Below are 13,414 nucleotides of genomic sequence, written 5' to 3' on the forward strand. Positions count from 1 at the left end.
CCCACAATTTATCATCCCATTCCTACTCCCTCTTGCCTCTGAGAGGCACACCAGGATTCACCCTCCCCTGGGACCTCAAGTCTCTCGAGGATTAAGCACATCTTTTACCACTAAATCCTGACCAGGATTCCTCTTCTATATTTGTGCCAGGGGCCTCAAACTGGCCCATGTATGCTCCTGGTTGGTGGCTCCATCTCTGGGAGCTCTCTGGGGTCTGAGTAAATTGAGATTGCTGGTTTTCCTATGGGGTTGCTTTCCCCTTCAGCTTCATCAATCCTTCCCCTAATTCAACCATAGAGGTCCCCAACTTCAGTTCAAGAGTTGGGTGTATGTATCTGCTTCTGTCTCAGTCAGCTGCTGGTAGGGCCTCTCATGGGACAGCCATGGCAGGCTTCCATCTGTAAGCACATCATAGCATCAGTAGTAGTGTCAGGCCTGGTGCCTTTCCATAGACAGATCCCAAGTTGGGCCAATAATTGGACCACCATTCCCTCAGTCTCTTCTCCATTTTGTCCCTACAGTTCTTTTAATCAGGAACAGTTATTGGTCAGAAATTTTGACTGTGGGTTAGTAACCCTGTCCCTCTGCTTGAGGACTGTCTATCTAATGGAAGTGGGTTCATTGAGTTCTCTCTCACCAATATTGGGCATGTTGGCTAAGGTCAACTCCACTGAGTCCTTAGAATCTCTCACCTCCCAGGTCAAAATTTCTGTCAATATTGCACTAGTGTATCTCGCAAACAGGTTGCTTTTGTAGGTCACAGAGTTGGCAGCTGGGTGAAATATAGCATGCAAAGTATCTTCCAGCACTACAAGCACCAGCTAGTCAGCAGGAGTGAAACTTCTAGTTGGGCACCAGTTAAATCTCTCCTTGCTCAGTGATATAAGCAAGTAGTGGGCATTTTCAGGTTGTAGATGGTAATCAAGGAGGTATTTGATCCATTTGTAATTTATTTTTGTGCAAGTAGATAGGTATAGGTCTAATTTTACTCTCCTAAGAACACCCAGAAATCCCAGCACCATTTGATGATGATGCTATTTTTGTTTCAAGTGTAGGTTCTTCACATGTAAACCAAATACAAAATTTACATTCATTGCATTCATTCGAGGGCATATAGTTTATTCTATTGCTCTACATGTCTCTTTTTGTGCTGTTACCATTTTTTGTTGATGTATATCTCTGTAATATACCTTGAAATCTGGTATGGTAATACCTCCAACACTTTGTTTGATTCAGGATTGCATTAGTGGCCCTGGATCTTTTGTGGCTCCATATGAATTTTAGGATATTTTTTCCTCTTTCTGAGTAGGAGATCATAAGACTTTTGATTGTGGTCATGGTGACTCTGTAAATTGTTTTTAATAGGATGGCCATTATCACAATACTTATTCTAACAATCCATGAGTGTGAGAGGCCTTTCAGTCTTCCAGTGGCTTGACCTTTTACATCAGAGATTTAAACTTTTCATTATAAGGGTTTTCTACCTTCATTGTTAAGTTTAGTCCTAGATTATTTTTTGAAGATCTAGTGAATGGAATTCCATAATCTTATTTTTAATATGTTTATTATTGGTATATAGAAAAGATTCTTATTTTGTATGCTGATTTTATAACCTGCTATGATTCTGAAAATATTCTTTTTAGACATTTTCAGGTAAAATTTTTGGATTTTTTTTTAATGTGCCATATCACCTTGACTCTAAATAAGGAGAGTTTTCCTTCTTTTCCTGCTTGTATTCAATTAATTTCCTCTCTTGTCTTCACGCTCTAGCTAGTGCTTAGAGCACTGTACTGAAATGGAGTGTAGGGTCATCTGATCTGCAGCGGCCTCAGAGGCCCAGCACTGAAGGCTGAGGCTATGATGGTGGCAACAGTGGGACCTGTGGGCCCCTGTGGCAAATACATGAGGGTCATATCACCAGCAACATGCAGCTTTCTGCCTACTTAGACCCTGCCCTGGAACTGGGCCCCTGCAATATACTGCTGTTCCTACAGGACAAAATAAGCATTGAGGATTTCACAGCATATGGTGGTATGTTTGAAATAAGAATAACTGTACCTTTTCTAACCTGAAGAGTGCCCTGGACCTGGTCCCTTCTTCACTGGTGCTTCCTGCTGTGGACTGGTATGCAATCAGCACTCTAACCACCTACCTACAAGAAAAGCTTGGGACTAGTCCCTTGCATATAGATCTAGCTACCCTAAAGGAGATGAAGTTCAATGTCATCCTTCCTGACCTGCTGCTCATCTGTCTATCTACACAGCCAGCTCCAGACTGAAGGTGCCCAGAGAGGTCATCACAGGTAAAGATGAGGCCATCGGACATGTACTGAGCACACTGAAGTCTGAAGATGTCCCTTACATGTAGTTCTTACTTCAGTCTGCCCTTCTAGAGTGGCCCATGGTATAGCCATGGTGGCTGGGGGTCTAGGTCACCAGCTGCTTCAGACTCAGGTGGCATCACTTGTGATCCATCCTCCTGTAAGTTACAATGACATTGCCCCAAGGATCCTTCTTTGGTGTTGAGAATGTTGACTTGACCAGCTCCATCTGTAATGACTCCTTTACCACGCTTTCACTGATCTATGAGCCACTCTTTGGTGCAACAGTGACATTCCAGTTCATTCTGGCTAGTCGCTTCTACCCAGTATCTGGCCGATATTGGTTTACCATGGAATGGCTTGAATTCCATAGCAATGGCTCTGTTGCTCATTTCAATGTTTACCAAGTCACAGGACCTAGGATCTATTCTTTCCACTATGAGTATGTTAGCAGTCTGAGCAAGAAAGGCAATCTCTTAGTGACCAATGTGCCCTCACTCTGGCAGATGACTTGTCATAACTTCCAGATCCAGGCCCTCAATGTGACTGGTGAACAGTTCTTCTATGCTAGCAACTGTTTTAGCTTCTCTCCCAGCATCTTTATGAGCTGCTCACCACCCTCTTCATGATTCTCATATTCACCTATGGTCTGCACATGATACCCAACCTAAAGACCATGGATGCTTTGATAACCACAAGGGTTCCACCATCACTTTGACACAGATAGTGACATATACCAGAAAGGGATCGAGGGAGTGTTGGCATCTAGGTTGTCATGTTTCCATTTTGTGACACAGTAGATGGAAAGGTTTGTCTTCTTCCTACTATAGCACTACGCTACCCTCAATTTGTCTTGCTTCCTCTTTATCCTGATGAGGGACTTCCCTGGGGCTATTCCTAATCTCTACCAACAAAGTGTATTCTTCATAGATATTAGATAAAACTTCCTGGCCTCATTATTAAGAGGGGAAAAGACATTAATGCTACGGTCCTCCTTTTCCCCTTTCTCTTTATTTGTTCTTGTCCTGCTATTATCCCTTGCTGTTTATGGAGCTTTTGTGTAGTAAATGCCTGCTCCACAAGCTTTATGGAATTTCCAGCAACAGTCATGAACTTGAGGTTCCTTGAATTTGAGAGATATGGAAAGGCTACTTAACTCTCTGTCTAGCTTAGCTGTTAAGATTTTCTTTTGAGGGGGTAATATATTAAGAATGAGTGGTACACTGGGGTTTATTTCTGTGTCCTGATAAGGAAGGAACCACCATGAGGACTGGTGAACAAAGTGTGCTCACTAGATTTCTGGTTTGTTCCCATGAGGATTGCCTGTCAAGAGACAGGAGGGAGGTATTCTGTTGTTTCCTTCCTAATAAAATAAAGATATGTTGCCATGAAAAAGAAAAGAAATAGTAGACTAGTAAACAGTGTAGATAGTGGATAGCCCTGTCACATTCCTAATTTTTATGGAACTTCTTCAAATTTTTCTCCATATAGAATGATATGGCTATGGGTTTGTTATATGTAGCCTTTATTATGTTGACATATGTTTCCTCCAGTTCCACACTCTTGGAATTTTAGGAAGAAGGAATGTTGGATATTGTCCAAGACCTTTTGTGCATTTGTTGAAGTGATCATTTGTTATTGTTGTTTGAAGGGTTTTTGTTTGTTTGTTTGTTTGTTTGTTTTTAAGCCAATTTATTGACTTATATATGTTGAAATATCCCTTCATTTCTAGGATAAATCCAGCTTGATTGCTGGTTGATCTTTATTATATATACCTGAATTCTGTTTGTAAGTATTTTATTTTTAAATTTTTGGCATTTATGATTACTACGCCATGGTTTGGAGGTTTTGGTGTGTATTTAACTGAACTTGACATTAGAAAAATAACAGCTTTGTAAAAGGTGTTTGAGGGGCTCCATATGAAGACCAACAGAGTAAACTAACCTAGACCTTAGTGGTTTCCAGAGACTGAATCACCAACCAAAGAGTATATGTAGGCTGGACCTAGGTCCCCTGCTCATGTGTAGCATATGAGCAGCTTGGTCTTCGTGTGAGTCCCTCAACAACTAGAATAGTGGGAGAGTATGTTCCTAATCCTGCAGCAACTTGTTGTAATGTGTTAACACCCAGAGTATGTACCCCCATCTTAAAGGAGGAAAGGACAAGGTGGAATGGAGGATTTGCATGAGGGGGTGAGGGAGTACTGAAAGTAGATGGAGACTAATACTAAGATATAAAGTGAATAAATAAATAAAATTAATTTTAAAAAAGAATAAAAGGAAAGTATTCTAGTTTCTCTAAGTTAATTTTGTTTTGTAGATCTTAGATTTTACTGTGAATACACTTGAGCCTTGGCTTTTCTTAATCAGGTGACTTTTTAATTAATGTTTTGAATTCTTCATTTGTTATAGGTCTAAAAAGTTGTTGATCTCCTCTTGGTTTAACTTTGTTGGTTTAGGTGAATCAAGATATTAACTCATTTCCTTTAGATTTTCTAACATAATGAAATACAGGTTTTTATAGCATTTATAGTATTTTTAATTTCTTTGGTTGCTGTTTTAATGTTTCTATGTTTATCTCTGCTGATGCTAAATTGGGTCATTTTTTTGTTTTCTTTTGCTTAGGTGGACCAAGGGCTAGTCAGTCTTGTTTAACTTCTCAAAAAAGCCACTCTTGGGTTTGTTGATTCCATGTATTCTTTCTTTGCTAATGTTTCATTAATTTCTGCTCATTTTTATTTCTTGGTCTTTCTTCAAGTTGATTTTGTTTTTCCAAACTACTGAAATGCATCAATAACTCATATATTTAAGAATTTTTTTATTAATTTACTCATGTATTTATTTTACATCCTGATCGCCACATCTCTTCCCTTCTTTCCTCCTAGTACCTCCCTTTTACCTTCACTCTCCTCCATCCTTCTCCCTTTCTTCTCAGAAAATGGGAGGCCTCCCAAGGATATCAATCTGCCTTAGCATATCAACTTGCAGTAGGACTAGGCGCATCTTTTCCTATTATTGTGAGACAAAGAAGCCCAGTTAGAGAATAGAGATCCAAAGGCAGACAAGAGAGCCAGAAACAGCCCCTCTTCCTGCTCTTAGGAATATCACATGGAGACTGAAGTAGACAATTGTTATACATTTGCAAAGGACCTAGGTCTGTGCCATTCATGCTATTTATTTGGTAGTTCAGTCTCTGTGGGCCCCTATGAGCCCAGGTTAGTAGATTCTGTATATTTTTTTGGTCTCCTTGACCCCTCTGGCTTTTTGAATCCTTCCTCCCCATCTTCCACTGGATTCCCCAAGCTCCACCTAATGTATCTCCATCTCTGTGTCTATTTGCATCAGTTGTGGGTGTTGCCTCTCAGAGGACAGTTATGCTACGCTCCTGTCCGCCAATATAGCAGAATATCATTAATAGTGTCAGACATGGGTTTTCTCTCTCATGGCATGGGTCTCAAGCTGGGCCAGGCATTGGTGGTCACTCCCTCAATTTCTGTTCCATCTTTACCCCTGCACCTCTTCTAGCCAGAAGAAATTCAGATCTATACATTTCTCCTTAAGTTTGCTTTTAATATGTCCAAGAAACTTTGTTATATTGTTTCCATATTCATTGTATTCCAGGAAAATTTTAATTTTCTTATTGACTTCTTCTTTGATCCAACTTGCCATTCCATAATCTGTTGTTTAATCTCAATGAGTTTATGTAATTTCTTTGTCAAATATTAAATGGCTAAAGTTTTATGTACTATTGTTTGGTTCTTCAAACTTGTTCCACTGATCTTCATGGGGGGGGTTGCACCTATACCATATTGCTCTTTGTTACTATGGCTCTGTAAGGTCATTTCTGTAGGTTCATTTTAAGATTTACTGTATTGTTCTCAGATAGGGTACATAAAGTTATTTCAGTTCCTCTGAACTTGTAAAGATTTGCTTGTGTCCCAGTATGTGGTCTACTTTAGAGAAATTTCCAGGGGCTCCTGAAAAGAATTCTTTAGTGTTTAGGTGAAATACTATCTGTTATGTTCATTCAATCTATAATGATATTTAATTCTGGTTTTCTCATTTTTTCTTCCAGATGACCCATATATTGAAACAAATTGGGTATCTTTCTAGTAATACTGACTTAAAATCAATCTGTATCTTAAGTCAAATAGTACACTTCTTATGAAGCTAGAAGTGAGTGAGTTTAGTGAGTGTGTGTTCAGAATAATAATATTTTCTCAGTTAATTTTTTCTTTCATTCAAATGGAATATTTCTCTTTGTCTCTTCTGATCAATTTTAGCTTTAAGACTTTTGTCAGATTTTTATAACCTCCCTGTTAGGAATACATACTTGCTTCCTGGTTTCATTTGCTTGGGATATATTTCTGCCAGCCTTTCATTTTATGTGGTATGCCTGCCTTAAAATTGAATTTCTTGTAGACAGCAAAAAGATGGATTTTGTTTCTTAATCCATTCAACTAACCTACAAATTTTGATTGGGGAATTCAGGCCATTGGTATTTGAAGTTGTTACTGAAGTGTGTGTATTGATTATACTTATTTTGTTGTTGTTTGCTGTTCATACTATAAATTCTGTTTTATGTTTCAGTACTTATAGCCTCATTTGTTTTCTTTCTACATTATCTCTTATGTTCCTTTCTCTCTTCATTTGGAATTATTGTTTCCAATATTCTTTATTGATATGGCTTTGGTAGACAAGAGAGTTTGTAGCCTGTTTGTATAACGGAAAACTTTTGTTTATTTTTTAACTATTGGAGATAGCTTTGGTACAGTAGTCTATGTTGGTCTAAGTTTGAAGTGCCTTCATCCAAACTTTCTTGGTTTTTAATGTTTCTTCTATTAACAAATTAACTATTATTCTCATGGGTTTTCCTCTATGTGGCTGTGGCTTGTCTCTTGCTGCTTTCAACAACTGCTCTTTTTCTATATATTTGGTGTTTTAAGAATAATATGCCATGGGGAGTTTTTTAATATTTTAATTGTATTTTTTCATTAAATTATGATTTTATTACTTTCTACCCTCCATTTTCTTCTTCTATCCACTCCTAGTCACACTCTTTTAAACCCCTCTCATTTTCCCTATATCTACAATGTGAAAACCTCTGTTTCTTTATTCTTGTCATATAGAGATGTTTGTATACAATCTGCTGGGTCCATTTTGTTATTTTCTTATGTGTTGTTTCAAAGCTGACCATTCTGCATTGGACAAACAATAAGGTAGTTTACCCATGGAAAGGCTGGCTTCTCTCAGTAGGAATTATTTGCCTGTAGTTCTTTGTCTAGTGGTAGAGCTCCACAAAATTTTCTTCCTTCCACACTTAAATATTCATCAATATTGCTACTCTTTTGCTCTCATTTATTCAGCTATTTCAGGATGCTGGATCACAACAGACCTCCTGGTATTTTGTCTCTTCCAATTGATCTACTCTTTCTTCCATGTTATTGCTTGAGCCATAAATGAAGAGCAGTGATGCAGATGAATCCATTTGGACTGGACTCCTCATGAGCTATTGTTCACCTTTACATTGTGTCTTTTCTATGATGATTTCCAGTTGATGTAAAGAGTGGCTTATTTATGAAGGGTGGGAGTTATACTTACCTGTGAATATAAGGATAAAATTGAGAATGAAATAAATAATTATGCTGGTCTAGCAAAGTATCAGTAATAGAGTCTTTTCTGAAGCCCATGACCTCAGTAGCTCCTAGAAGTTGGCTATATCTCCAATACCAGGCACGATTTCCTTCTTGTTAAGTAGGATTTTTAAAAAAATACTTTTATAGTTTTCTCTCATACATAAGGTCCCAACCACAGTTCCCTCTCTTTCCCCATACCCCAATCTCTCCCCCACCCATCTATCCTCCCATCCAGATCCACACATACCCCTGCCTCCTCTCAAAAAAACCTGGAATCTGAAGGATATCAACCAAATACTGCATTACAAACTACAATATGACCAGGTACATACTATCACATCAGGGCAAATGAATGGGAGAAAAAGGGTCCCACAAATATGCAAAAGAGTCAGGGGCTGACACCACTCCCACTGTTAATATTCCCAAAAGAACACCAACCTACTGTTTATATATATACATGGTGGTGATTGGTGATTACCTTTATTCATGGGTTTCCAGCTAAGTGGAGCCATTTAATTGTTTCCCTCCCTTGCCACCTTGCAAAGTAGTTCCTGGAACTATCAAACTAAACCACATGAAAGAGGCTCTAGGCCAAATCCTGATTGAATCATCCAAGTCCTGTATCCTAAGTATACAGTTTCTTCAGCAATATGGCCCACCGTCAAGCCCTAAGAGGCATCCAAAGATTGCATCTATAATCTATATTGTCTTCCTAGGTTACCTCATTCAATATCATGTTACCTGCAAATTTCATGATTTTCTTGTTCTTTTCAACTGAATACTATCCCATAGTGACTATATATCATGTTTTCATTATTCATTCATCAATTGAAGGACATATAATCTGTTTCTACATTTTTATTATTGTGAAAAGACTAGCAGTGAATGTAGCTAAACAAGTTTCTGTGCAGTAGTGGGTTGAGTACTTTGGGAAACTGCCAAGACATAGCACAGCTGGGTTATACGGCTTGTGTTAGTTTTCTTCAATGTTTCTATCTCCTTACCAAATTCTATTTTCATATCCTGAATTATCTTCATTATTTCACTCAGATGTGTATTTATTTTTCTTGGATATCACTCAAGCATTTATTGTTGTATTCTTGGAGTTTAAGAAACTGTTCATTCTTTAATTCCTTAAATTTCTTCCTAAAGTTTGATTGTTCTTTTAAATTCTGTGCCGTGGAATTCATCTAGGTATACTCATTATCAGGGCACATATATCAGCTAATGTCTTTGATGAGAAGCATGTTGTTTTGACAATCATGTTTTGACAACCCTAACCCTAACCCTAAACCAACAATCACGTTGTTTTGATTTTGTGATTTGACCTGGGCATGGGGACTTCTTCCTTTTGTTGTGTGTACACTGCGATGATCTGACTTTCCTTAGATTTTTTTTTCCATGGCAGACATATGACTTGTGATGGGTTTGATAAAGCTGATGGATGAACTGTTTGAGTGGATCAGGGAGATATGACTCCCAAATCACAGGTCTCCAGATAAGGCCAGGAAAAGTGGTTCACAAGTGAAGAGAGTATCTTTGTAACAAGGCTTTTGGTTTACAGATGAAAAGATGTCAGAAGAGGCAACAGAAAAGAAGGAACTTACCCAGGAAAAGTAGTTTACACACAAAGAGGACTCATGGGCTGCGTGAGTCTGGAGCTAGAGTTGTGAGTGTGTAGATGAGGAGTTGCTTTGCTGGTTGTTTCTATTTAGTGATTTGTGTGTTTCCTGTAACCTTATGTTATGTCTTTCCTTAATTTGAAAGATTTTTCTTCTGATTCTGTTTAAGATTTCTTCTGTGATAGTGACCTTGGCTTTTACTCTTTCATCTATGCCTATAATTTGGATGATTTCCCTTTTCACTGTGTCACATAATTTTTGCATATTTCTTTCTTTTATTTTTTATTTATGATGTCATAACTTTATTACATTTCTTCCTTTCTTTTCTGCTACACCCACTCCAGTGGAGTCTGCATGACAAGTCCAAAAGCTTGGCTGCAGTCCTGATGCACAAAGTTTCATGTAAACTTGTTCCCTGGAGAACCTCTGGTGTCCCATAAACAGATGTGTTTCAGATTTATCTTTGCAATAGTTTGTGAAGGGCTCTGTGTGCCTTCCATCAGTATTGTTTTATTATAGGTGCCCCCAAGGAATGATTGGACAAATAGCTAGTTAGATTGAACTTTGCTTCCTGTCCTTCACCAATGTCCAAATGTCCTAGGCAGTCCTTGAACCAACCCTGGGCTTGGAATTTAGTAAGAATGTTACTTATTCAGACGAATCACCTCCAGTATTGAAATAGAGATAGTAAAAGAAATCAGGCATTACAATCTACTAAATAGAGTTAGAATTTTCAGGGCAATCTTATTAGAATTCGTATTATAGTAATGTACGGCAGACTACATTATTTAATAGAAGAAAGTTTGGTGGGCTCCTCTGGTAAATGGAGATCCCCCACAAAATCACTTAGAATAACAGCTGAGTCAGTCCCATATACAGGAAATTACAATGGTTTAGGAAGAAGATTGGGCTGTAGTTTAAGGAGTAATTAAAGTATTGCATTATTCATGAAAAGGCTAGCAGGAGTAGAACTCCCTATTACATATTTTTCACTAGCCCAGAAGAATAGCATAGTTAGGAATTTACTAAGAGCTGGCTGGTAGTGGGTTAAACAATAAATTAGAATTAGAACTATGGCTTGAACATGAAAGCCCTTGCCCTTGGAGTGTAAAACCTCACACCTGGCTTCTAAGAATGAGCTGACCTTAGATAGGGCTGACTCTGTCTCAGGTATTACATTGCCTGGTTCCTGACAGTCTTTATGTATGCATTCTTCTGTTTTGTGTAAAGTGTCATTTAGCATCAGGTAAGCTCAATGTACCTTGGCTGATGTGTCACCTAGCTTCCTTATTTTCTTCTGTAATATAAGTCTGATGCTCACTTTGAGAAATTACATTCAGCTACAACATTCCCTTGTGTCCATGTCATTTTGCCGAATCCTTGCCCACCTGAGTACTGGGACCATGACTTCTCCCAAGGGTTGAAGCACCGACTGAGTCCAGTCTGTGGCACTTTTCATTCCTATAGACCATCCTATGTATTATCTTTTAAATCTGTGACCTTTTTCATAAATTATTGTATGCATATATGTTCCTAAATTTAACCTGTTAAATACATATATAATGCTTCTTGTATGTATAAATTCAGACCTGACAAAGGCAATGGACAACCAATTACTGTGCTTTTACTGGAAAGCACCACCTTCCCCCTCCTAGCCTTAATCAGTTTTTGTGTGGGATTGAAGCCTCATGAGCTTTATCTATCCAGTTTGAGATGTTCATTGATATCATCTGTCTTAGTCAGGGTTTCTATTCCTGCACAAACATCATGACCAAGAAGCAAGTTGGGGAGGAAAGGGTTTATTCAGCTTACATTTCCATACTGCTGTTGATCACCAAAGGATGCAGGACTGGAACTCAAGCAGGTCAGAAAGCAGGAGTTGATGCAGAAGCCATGCAGGGATGTTCTTTACTGGCTTGCCTCCCCTGGCTTGCTCAGCCTGCTCTCTTATAGAATCCAAGACTACCAGCCCAGAGATGGTCCCACCCACAAGAGGCCTCTCCCCCTTGATCACTAATTGAGAAAATGCCCTGCAACTGGATCTCATGGAGGCATTTTCCCCAACTGAAGCTCCAGTTTCTGTGATAACTCCAGCTGTGTCAAGTTGACACAAAACTAGCAGGTACATCATCCTTTTTCACCTCACATTTAGGCAGTCATATGGATGAATATGAGTATAGCTTCTACTGTTACTAGGAAAACAATCTCACAGAAAACTTTCTAATCTTCTCTTACAAAATTTCAACCCCCTCTTAAGCAATGCTCCCTGAGTCTTAGGTGCATGCCGCCTGTGCCTTGGACTACTCACCTACCTGCCCTTAGGGGTTAGAGGTGAGGTAGCACAGAATCAATGACACAGACTCCGGGAGCAGTTGAAAAACACTGCAGAAAAACTCATCTGAACACTGCTACAAGCTCCTTCAATACCCTCCACCTGTGCCCCATTGGTCTCAAGAAAGCATCTCTTCTAAACAGTGGTTCCCAATTGGCTGGCATCATCTGTACCAGCAATCCTTGCTTTCTCAGGCAGTCCTCAATTAGGGCCTTCTGCAGGAGCTACTTTTTAGGCTGTGTGGGTCCCCCAGCATTTACATAGAGGTGGCCCCTTCATTCCTACTACATATCCACCCTTTTGTTTCTAGATTTTGATAGCCTAGCAGGGACCAGGTGCCATTACTTCAACATTGTTAACCCCACCTCAGAGGATTCCCAGTATACTGGACTGTTCCTGTCTTACATTGTCCTGTTTTCTGGGATCTTACCTGTCATTGACTACCAGTCTCAAAGAGATATCACTTCAGAGGTATGTCACACAAGGGAGAGATTAGGAACATCATACATGGTGGTGTCATGGATCTCTGTCATTCTTGCTTTGATCACTCCCTTAAGGGGTCACAATTGGGATTTTCAAGAGTCATCAGCACCTGGAGGGTCACCTTATTTATGGAAAGGTGCCTGTAGATATGCTGTTCAAGACACTTAAAGTAATTATTAGTATGACAACTCCTCCCATCATAGCATAAATGGATATCCACGAGGGGTCAAACAGCCTCTTAATATTGTCCCACACTTTTCCCAAGAATCCAAAATCTAGGGAGAGCACAGGGGAGGACAGCTTTGAGGTTGACTATGTTCTCTCTTAGCAGCACAGAATAGTTAAGGAATGTGTCTGACCAGGTACCTTCAAGATATTTAGCCAACTGTTATCAGCTTTAGTGGTGTGATGTACCTGGTAAGGAGTAAGACAAATTGAATTAAACCTGGGGTTGCATCAATAGAGACAAGTTCCTAACAAAGGCCTACTCTTTTTCCAGTAAATCAATCTGGTGTTATAAAATGTGGATGACTTGATAAAGATGTTGATTTAGTACCTCCTGTGACTGCAGTGCCTCAGTTGACTTAGAGACTACAGCATTGATAGTCTCTGTCATAGTAGCTATCTAGGTGGCAACAGCAGCTGTTGTCACCCCAGCAATGCCTGCAATGATGGCCACAATGATGGCCACTGTAAAACTAAATTCCCTCTTTCTTTGATGTAGGAGTTGTAAGCAAGGCTGGGCTATCACAGTGACAGCATGAAAGTGGGTGGTGTTTACCACAGGCGTCCAAATAGCAGCTGGTTCCCTCATCAGGATAACCATTGCTGAATACCCCATCCAGCAGGCAGAAGGGAGACATTTCTCATTAAAGCAGTTAAAGGGGTCTCCTACAATGGAGGTATTAGTAACCAGAAAGAAAAAGGGAAGTCAAAAACAGCCTATCTGGCTGCCAATGGTAGCATTCACAAGGGTTGCCCCAGTCCACAATTTTTCTAACTCTTTTTTTGTGGAAATGTCC

At 39.3% G+C, this 13,414-nt stretch overlaps 1 pseudogene across 1 annotated transcript; it reads left to right on the forward strand.

Moving 5' to 3' along the window:
* The first annotated feature begins 914 nt into the window (after window positions 1-914).
* LOC110325770 lies at window positions 915-12,560 on the forward strand (annotated as a pseudogene). The gene is made up of 3 exons (XR_002380759.1): window positions 915-929; window positions 1,874-3,077; window positions 12,220-12,560. The product of XR_002380759.1 is annotated as a V-type proton ATPase subunit S1 pseudogene (transcript).
* Window positions 12,561-13,414: the final 854 nt, after the last annotated feature.

Source organism: Mus pahari, chromosome 8, assembly GCF_900095145.1.
Source record: "Mus pahari chromosome 8, PAHARI_EIJ_v1.1, whole genome shotgun sequence".
NCBI lineage: Eukaryota > Metazoa > Chordata > Mammalia > Rodentia > Muridae > Mus > Mus pahari.